Here is a 10,626-nt window from a genome sequence, read left to right on the forward strand (position 1 = left end):
GTGCGTCTAGCTCGCAAAGTTGCAAAAAGTAGCAGCTAAATTTGGTACCATCATAAAGCTAAGGCTATACTGAAGATGGTGAGGTAAAAATTAAAGCATGAATCCACAAGAATCTAAACTTTCTCTCCTACTTTTCTAAAATTAGATTTTTTAATATTTTTTCCGTCGTTTAAACAACGATTTATTATTGATGCAAACTCCAAATTTAAACCAAAACATATATTTGTGTTCCCCAATTTATATACAATAAACCTGTGCATTTTGAAGTAATTCCGAATATTCTGTAAGAAAAAAACGTGTTTTGATATAATGTAGACAATAGCATTTAAAATATTTATAGAGAACTTTCCGAAATGTCTTGAAAAATACTACCCTTAAAATCCGTTTAAATGTAAAATATTTTCAGGATAGATTCACCAGGGTATACCCATCTTCAATCATGTGAAAAAAGTGTAAAAGCCATAGTCACCAAAATGGACTTTTGGCACACTTTGATTTCGCCCTGGCCCACTGTGCGCCGTCAGCGGCGTGAGCGAAGCACAACTCGGAGTCAGAAGTGGAACGTGAAATATCGATATGGTTTTGTATTAGATTTTCGAGAAAAACTTCAGCTACTCGTATTTCTCGACTGAGACGTCAATGGGAGCTGTAATTTGTATGGCAAGGAGATGGTGCTACCCTTAATTCGTATTAAGGGAATTTACGCCCACAAACCTTGTAGTTATTAATATTTTGGTTATAATAGAAAATTTTTATTTTTTGGCGACGTCACATTCACACTATAGACTAGTTAGCATGCATACGCCATAAGCTAGATTACGTCACCTTTTCCTGGTAAGGCAAACTTTCTCGGCTTGCTTTTTTCATGGATAAACAAACACCACTGCTTTGCACATGAATGTCTTAGACTAGCTAGGGCTACAAGAGCCGCATTAGCATATAATACTTAAACAAGCTACGTCTGCAACTGAATTATTTTTAGGCCCTAGTTTTTTGGGGTTTTTTTTTCTTATTTTAATTTATTTCTTTTGAAAGAGTACTTCCTATAACATTGCACACTCTACTCTGTCTCTTATACACATCTAGATGTGTATAAGAGACAGATGTTGTTTTTTTGTTTTCTAACCAGCTACGTGTACTCCTGTGTATCACCTTCGCTAATTAATCACCGTCATTTAACTTACATTTATGCATGGCGGGTCCACTTAAAATATACAATAATAATTTCACTACCCGACAAACCACGAACTTTTTTCATACATTACATAAATATGTTCACCTTGCTGTACCCCACTATCACTGGCGCATTGTAACAACCAACTGGCAGACCATTTCCGGTCACACATTATACTCTCCATAACGCAGCACCCCCTAGTTCCGTGTCCTCTGGATAAGATCAAATTATGTGGTGAACTTAAAGCGTACTTTCGACGCCTTCGTTTGAAAGAATTTCATCACAATGGACATAATAAGACCAATGATGTTCAGGATACCAATCCTAGACAGCCTACATCGAGTCATCGACTCATGCTCACAACCCAGAAACGGGGTGTCTATAAAACGAAGATCCTTAATTATCTCGTCCATCCTATGTTGGTGTCACTACCAAATGATAGATGCTGCACACATGCGTCACTATACCACATGCCTACTGTTGATTTTAACATGGAACAAGTTTATAAACGAAATGTTAACGGTTTTTGTAGGTTCCAAAATACCGCTAGGCCAAGCCAATTACTTTCCTTTAGAGGGTAGCAGCGCCAAGACGCGCTCAGCCACCAGCCGTTGACGTACAACATTGTTTGCCGCGTAAATTGACTCAGATTCAGGCAACAATGTGCGAAGAAGACGAATACTATATGCATGGACCTATTAATAAGAATAGGTCCATGTTAAGCCCTTGTCACACTGTAGCGTATAGAACCAACATGCCGACGTTTATCAAAATATTGGTTTACGTTCGCGTAAGTTGACATTCGTTTGTGACACGTTCGTAATACGTTTGGCATACGTTGTATTTGTTAGCTGTTAGTTGAGGTACGCTGGGGTCGATTTTAATTTTTGGACATGTTCAACATTTTGAACGTATGACAACGTTCTGCTACATACGCTATGTATACGGTGAGCATTCGTTGTTTGAACGTTTCGCACGTTGGGTGCACGTTGGGTTTACGTTTTCTGTTCGTCCTTTGTTCGTCCAAACACGTTCAATCCCATCTGACGTTGCCATAGCAAATGCATAATTATTCATAGCGTTTGTCTAACTAATGAGTAGCGAATGGCAAGCGAACACTCAGCGTATACCGACCTACATCAACGTTTACAAGACGTCAATACGTTAGGCATACGTATGACATTCGCTGGGCATTCGTTGTGTACGCTGAACATTCGTTGGGCGAACGCGCTGTCATAATTCGTTAAATGGACGCTAGTTGTACGATGAGCATTCGTTTCCCATTCGTTGGGCGTTCGTCTTTCACGCAAAAATTTTTTTTTTTTTTGCCAAAAAAATTGAGCGTATTTGAGCGTATCGGGACTTAGGAAAAAAAAATGAGAACGCTCGGCATACGTTAGGTCTATTCGCTACTATGTGACAGGGCCATAATGCATAGCATGAAGTGATTTAAAAACAATACTTTCATCACAATTGAGAGAAAAAATGTGGGTCTTCGTTTTTCTGGCCTTCGGCCTTTGTTTTGTAGACACCCCATATAAGGTGTCTATAAAACTTGAAAATTTCACAAACAGACGCCCAAAAAAATTAATAATTTTGATTTTATGACAGCCTGTTGTATTATCATCAAAATAAAAGAGAAAAAATAGAGGTCTTCGTTTTGGGTCTTCGGTCTTCATTTTATAGAAACTCGTCGCTATACACGAATATACGCCATCATGATGGGCTGGATGCTATATTGTTTAGCAGAATTCTTGTTAACACACAACCATTTCATCTTTAACAGAACACACTACCTTCAAATCAATGGAGCAATGAGAACGTGCATGGCACCAAAATACGCGAACATCTTCATGTCCAACTTAGAAAAACTTTTTCTTGACACCCGGCACACTCCAACCCACACTCTACCTTCGTTTCATCGATGATATCTGTATTATATATTGGCCCTATAAAGAAAATTCTTTCAACGACTTTTACACTGATTTTAACTCATTTCATAGAACTATTAAGTTTACCGCTGATATATCTAAGGACTTTTGAACACTACAGTTAAGTTAAATAATGGCCATCTTAGTACATTCATATATAAGAAACCTACTGACACCCAACAATACTTACATGCAACTAGCGCACACCCTAAACATGTTACTATCGTAAATAGCCAACCCCTCCGTTACAGCCGCATTTGTTTTGATACAATAGGCAGAGATAATCATTTAACAGAACTAGCTAACACATTTAAGAAACTAAAAAGTATCGCACACAAGTAGTAGTCAAACCGATAGAGAAAGCTAAGCGTATACCACGCCAGGACCTACTGTAATACAACGAAAATACATCCTCTAACCGCACACCGTTAATAACTACGTATCACCCATCACTCAATAAACTACGGAAGCCCGTTAATGCCACCAGTGAATTAAAATTTCAGATCTGTTAACTGGCGGCCGCCACTTAATTATCTGGCGGCCGCCTCTTAATTATCTGGCAGCCGCCACTTAATTATCTGGCGGCCGCCACTTAATTATCTGACGACCTAATATATGCTAACCTAATATATGCTATATCATGCAATATTTGCCCTAATTAGCTCTCTACAATGGACAAACACTTAATAATATGAAAGTACAAAGTAGTTAAGAATTTTTCAAAAATAGTTTAGAACGAGAAATAGCAGAACAGAAAATATTTACACATTAGACTGTATAGAACTAGGCCTTAACATTGATCGAGGATTCCTTTTAATATATAAATTTTAAAACAGATCCGTGTGCAGATATTGGGATTCCTTCCAGTGGATGCTTAGTTTATTTTGTCATTCTGATCGGATTTTCTCTAATGAGAAATAGCAGAACAGAAAATATTTACACATTAGACTGTATAGAACTAGGCCTTAACATTGATCGAGGATTCCTTTTAATATATAAATTTTAAAACAGATCCGTGTGCAGATATTGGGATTCCTTCCAGTGGATGCTTAGTTTATTTTGTCATTCTGATCGGATTTTCTCTAATGCTGTTCTACTGTGAGATTTTTTTTATTGTAAGTTCTACAATTTCTTGTTATTATAATTTTAAAACTCGGTGACTATTATGTGCGGCACATAGTCAGAGTCTGCGTATGTTCTAAGATAAACTCTTGTTGCGCACGTGCATACTACAAGGTCAAGGTCATATCAAATTTTTAAAAATAGCTATGAAATTATAATTATATTTCCACATTATTGTATGTTGTGAGATTGTTGTCTGTTGCACGTGTGCATTATGCTACAATGTCAAGGTCACTTACGGTATATATATATGTTTTTACTGCCAATTTAGTGTTTTTATCATTGACTTTGACATAGAATTATTCTGTATGCTATTTCCCACAGTTTCTTATCATTGATCTTTTGTTCTTTTAATACTCTTTATTTATTTCGGCAGACTTGTATGCTTTGCACAAAATTCATTGTTGTTGTAGGATCGCCCCCATTACTTCAGTTGATATTGTTAGAATGAAACCGTTGGTTAGAGGAAACAAGCATTGGAAAAAGGTGATGATGGTAGCAAAGCAAATAGATGAAAGATCCTACCTGGTGCATGTTGTTGCAAGTGTAACAATATGATTACGACATACAACATGCACCATAGCGGACACTCTATCTCGAGCGGTTGATCCATATTCAGAAGAGAAAGGATAATCATACCCGATAAATTAAGAGAAGAAATAAAACACAAAATACATGCACCCCACCTTGGACAAGAGGGCTGTTTGCATAGTGCCATGGAATGCGTATTTTGGTCGCGTATGGCGAGAGCGATATCAAACAAATGATTACCAAATGTTACATCTGTAGATCCTTAGAGACATCACAACAAAAAGAGATACTTATGCTACACGAATTGCCAACAAGACCATGGGAGAGAATTGCGACCGACTTATTCTCAGTTAAATTACTAGATAACTGTCGATTATTACTGTAATTTTGGGGGAATTGGTTATCTGCCAAAAACGACCAGCGTAGCAGTGATTCAAAAACTAAAAGCGTATTTCGCACGGTATGGAACGCCGTCGCAAGTGATAAGCGACAACGGTCCACAATATACATCGGACCAATTTAAGCGATTCGCGAAGGAGTCAGACTTTGACCACCTCACAAGTAGCACAGGAAACAGTCAGGCGAACGGTAAAGCAGAGTCTGCTATCAAAACAGCAAAACGCATTATAATAAAATAACTCAAAGCTGGAAGCGATGTCCATATCGCAATACTGGATCACAGAAATACCCCAACACAGGGTCTCCAAGTCCAGTCCCAAAGATTGATGAACAGGAGAACTCGCACACTCCTACCAATCGCCATTTCTAAAATGCGGATTCTGCAGAAAAATTAGGCCTATTATTATTATTATTATTATTATTATTATTATTATTATTATTATTATTATTATTATTATTATTATTTTATTATTATTTTATTATTTCATTATTATTTTATTATTATTATTATTATTATTATTATTTTATTATTATTATTATTTTATTATTATTATTATTTATTATTATTATTTTATTATTTCATTTTTATTATTTTATTATTATTATTTTATTATTATTATTATTATTTTGACCAATTTTTACAATTTTTTTTTTTTAAATAATTTTAGAATTCACGATCTTGCTTAATGGTCAAATACACTGCCTAAAATAGTGAATTGTTGAAAATATCTGGGTTGTTTTTTTTTTCGTTTAGTAGAAAATACAGAAATTAGGTATTTTGAAATAATTTTGTCAGTTTCACAGCTGTCTACATGTCTCGTTCACCAAATTTTCAAGTGTTAGGCCTAGCATTAATAATTGTCTCATTAAAATCTGTTGTAATTTTATATATAACAGGCCTTTACTGTTTTAATGTATTATTTATTGTATATTGTTTATGTTTAGAAAGAAATAAATGAAATGAATACCAATTTGCAGTCACATCCACGCCTGCACTATACAGAAGTGCATTTTGGATTCCACTTCATAAACAATGAACGAGTTGAAGTTAAAATATACTGCTGATGGGGTAATATTTACATAAACAGCTGTGTCATCTGCTTTTACTCATATTTTAGAGATAGCCACGACTTCCAACTTTTGTTGGAATGCAACGTTTACAAATTACGTTGTTTGATTTGTTTTGGGGTTTTTTTTAACAGCTAGTCATTAATACAATGTATATAAAATCCTTACGAAATAAAGAAAAACACACCATTATTTGGCACTAATGTGGTCGGTGGTGCTGCTATTGTAGGTTCTGTATACTATATAAAAAAAATGTCAATTACTGGCTAGTTTCATTCTTTAAAAATGCTAATGTGTTATAAAATTTATTATATTTAAAAGTTAATTATTAATTACAAAATTTAAAACTTCGTTGGACAATTATGTTTAACTTAATATCAGTTAATGACAGGTAATAGAGGTAGTTATAATAGGTAATTTAATTTATATGTATGTGGACCACATAAAGAGTTTTCTCCAATGTCTATGTTGCCTCCAGTCCTGTTGACGTCTTAGTTGTGTCAGATAATGTTTATAAACAAGTTTTCAGATATGTAAGTTAAGAACATACCCTCAGTTGTCACTAATGCGGACGTTGGCACTGTTGTTTTTTCCCAACAGACCCACTGGCAAGTTGATAAGACTTCTGTTGATGTAGTTACTGTGGGTAATAGAAAGAAATTGGACACCATTGTTAAAAAAGCAAACCGGCTGCTTGGACTAATGTGGAGAAATTGCAAACTTCTTACACCATCAGCAAAATTTACTCTATATACATCAATAATTACTCCATCCCTTGATTTCTGTTCAGTTATCTACAACTCAATATCTCATACTCATTTCATTAGAATAGACCGGATTCATAACAAATTCATGAAGTTCATTGGCCCAGCTGCCGGTTCGCTTAGTTGCGAACAATTTTTACCATCAACTAGACGAAAACGAAACGATCTTATTTTTCTATTTAAATGTTTAAACTGTAAGTTTGATTGTAACCTTGTGTCGAATTTTTATTTTCATGTTCCCGTGCGCAGGCTTCGTACCAATCATTTGTTAAAAGTTCCGTAATCTCGTGTTAATGTTTGTACTAATGGTATTTTTCGTCGTGTTGCACTTTCTTATAATAATCTACTTCAAATTTTTCCTAATATTGATATTTTTAATTGTATATTACTATTTTTAATCTTATACTAAATACCGGTTTTTAATATATTATTACGATTTTTTATGCTTTTTATGTTTTTTTTTTTTTAATTATATATTTTTATGAATGATATTGTATATTTTTATGGCAACTCTGTTATTGGTGTTTTTGATACACTGTTGAGTCTTGAATAAATAAATAAAATAAAATAAACATAAATTATATTTACTTAAATAACTGTTAATAGTTTAATTTTTTTTTTTTAAACAAAATTGGGACCAAGACTAACAAAAACTTGCTAATAAACCTGGACACCGAGAGGTTTGTGCGCACACAGTCCTAATATAATATGATCTAAATGTAAGATTAGGTAATTTTATAACACCAAGCAACTTGGCTTCATGATTGGTAAACCAAAAACTGTATAATAGTTAGGCTCTGGAATATACAATCGAAAGTCTGTCGAAAGCTGAAGATATTGAATTTAGATGCTATCAACGCACAAATGGTAAAATAATTAATGTTTATTTGAAATTTACCATTCTAATGATGAAAATACGATTTGCAAAATCAAGAACATAAATCAACAATAACAATATCTTTAAGTACTACTATAGACAACAATACTGAGAATAGACCTCAAAGGTAACCAGTGGTGGCGCTAGGGAAGGGGACTAGGAGCCCCCGCTTTGTCACCCCTTTTCCTTCCCATGTCAGAAAAGTTCGCAGAGATTCTTCGGGGGATAAAAATATAATATTTTAAAACGTTTATATCAAATGTTGACCTGAATTGGATAGGCCTATATAAATTAATCGTTTAGACACAGATGAGATACAAAATACATCATCTTTAGGTGGAGATGGCCTACTGTATAAGCGTCTACCAGTATTTGTAAACATATGTTGATGTCCACAAACCTTAAACATTTAGAAAAGTAAATTGAAATTATTAAATACTTGAAAGTTGCTAATCAATTAAAACACTTAACAATTAAGTTTAATTTTGTTGGAAATTAAAGTTTTCAAATATTATAACCTAATTTCAGGTGTCTCAACTACTAGTAGTAGTTGACACTGTTGTTTCAGACTCTGAATGAAAAAATTTTAAAAGCATATACATAGTAATAATCAGTAAAAAAAACATACCCTCAGTTGTCACTGATGTGGTTGGCCGCAATGTTGTAGGTCCTGTATACATATAAAAATGTTATTAATATTAATTAAAGGGTACTTTTTAATTATAACATTTAACAATTTTTAACTTCGTTGGACATTAAAGTTAATTAAATTTTACCACTTAATATCAGTTTTCTTCACTGCTATTAATGGCTGAGCTGTAGTTGCACATTCTGAATACACATATTTTTTAAATACATACATAATAATAGTTAAGAAAATACTCTCAGTTGCCACTAATGTGGTCGATGGTAGCACTGTTGTATGTTCTGTATGAATACAAACATTGAAAAATATTTAAAAGTTGCTAATCAATTAAAACACTTAACAATTAAGTTTAAGTTTGTTGGAAATTGAAGTTTTTAAATATCATAACCTAATTTCAGGTGTCTCAACTACTAGTAATAGTTGACAGTGTTGTTTCAAACTCTGAATAAACAAATTTTAAAAGCATATACATAGTAATAATTAGTAAAAAACATACCCTCAATTGTCACTGATGTGGTTGGCCGCAATGTTGTAGGTCCTGTATACATATCAAAATGTTATTATTACTTAAAAGGGTACTTTTTAATTTTAACATTTAACAAGTTTTAACTTCATTGGACATTAAAGTTAATTAAATTTTACCACTTAATATCAGTTTTCTTCACTGCTATTAATGGCTGAGCTGTAGTTGCACATTCTGAATACACATATTTTTTTAAATACATACATAATAATATTTAAGAAATTACTCTCAGTTGCCACTAATGTGGTCGATGGTAGCACTGTTGTATGTTCTGTATGAATACAAACATTGAAAAATATTTAAAAGTTGCTAATCAATTAAAACGCTTAACAATTAAGTTTAAGTTTGTTGGAAATTGAAGTTTTTAAATATTATAACCTAATTTCAGGTGTCTCAACTACTAGTAATAGTTGACAGTGTTGTTTCAAACTCTGAATAAACAAATTTTAAAAGCATATACATAGTAATAATTAGTAAAAAAACATACCCTCAATTGTCACTGATGTGGTTGGCCGCAATGTTGTAGGTCCTGTATACATATCAAAATGTTATTATTACTTAAAAGGGTACTTTTTAATTATAACATTTAACAAGTTTTAATTTTGTTGGACATAAAAGTTAATTAAATTTTACCACTTAATATTAGTTTTCTTCACTAAACATTATTACTGGCTGAGCTGTAGTTGCAGATTCTGAATACACATATTTTTTTTAATACATACATAATAATAGTTAAGAAAATACTCTCAGTTGCCACTAATGTGGTCGATGGTAGCACTGTTGTAGGTTCTGTATGAATACAAACATTGAATAATATTTAGGAGTTGCTAATCAATTAAAACACTTAACAATTAAGTTTAATTTTGTTGGAAATTGAAGTTTTAAAATATTATAACCAAATTTCAGCTGTCTCCACTACTAGTGATGGTTGAGACTGTCGTTTTAGACTCTGAATGAACAAATTTGAAAAGCATATACATAAAAATAATCAGTAAAAATCATACCCTCAGTTGTCATTGATGTGGTTGACGGCAATGTTGTAGGAACTGTATACATATAAAAATGTGATTAATACTAAAAAGTACTTTTAATTATAATATTTAACAAGTTTTAACTTCGAGTTAATTAAATTTTACTACTTAATATCAGTTGTCTTCACTGTTATTAATGGCTGAGCTGTAGTTGCAGATTCTGAATACATACATAATAATAGTTAAGAAAATAGTCTCAGTTGCCCCTAATGTGGTCGATGGTAGCACTGCTGTAGGTTCTGTATGAATACTAACATTGAATAATATTTAAGAGTTGCTAATCAATTAAAACACATAAGAATTAAGTTTAATTTTGTTGGAAATTGAGGTTTTTAAACATTATAACCTAATTTCAGTTGTCTCAGCTACTAGTGATGGTTGAGACTGTCGTTTCAGACTCTGAAGTATATACATTGTTTTGTTTATTTTATTGTTTTCTACCACACACACATAAAATATAAATTAATCAACGAAAAATATTACAATTAAAATTACATTTTATATACAAAAAGAAAAAAGAAGTGTGCGGTAGGAGGTCAAATTAAGTTTGTAAACAAACT

At 32.9% G+C, this 10,626-nt stretch overlaps 1 long non-coding RNA gene across 1 annotated transcript in view; it reads right to left on the reverse strand.

Annotated features, from left to right (window-relative positions):
* Positions 1–9,051, reverse strand: part of LOC117116483 — a 12,064-nt gene extending 3,013 nt beyond the window's left edge. Inside the window, exons 1-3 of the long non-coding RNA XR_004446760.1 lie at positions 9,009–9,051; positions 8,495–8,536; positions 6,776–6,865 (exon numbers count right to left, since the gene is read on the reverse strand). This is a non-coding gene — a long non-coding RNA (uncharacterized LOC117116483). The remainder of the gene's footprint in view (positions 1–6,775; positions 6,866–8,494; positions 8,537–9,008) is intronic.
* Between the last annotated feature and the right edge of the window lie 1,575 nt (positions 9,052–10,626).

This window comes from Anneissia japonica, unplaced genomic scaffold (genome assembly GCF_011630105.1).
Source record: "Anneissia japonica isolate Jap-2015-1 unplaced genomic scaffold, ASM1163010v1 scaffold284970_len119093_cov105, whole genome shotgun sequence".
In the NCBI taxonomy this organism is placed as follows: domain Eukaryota; kingdom Metazoa; phylum Echinodermata; class Crinoidea; order Comatulida; family Comatulidae; genus Anneissia; species Anneissia japonica.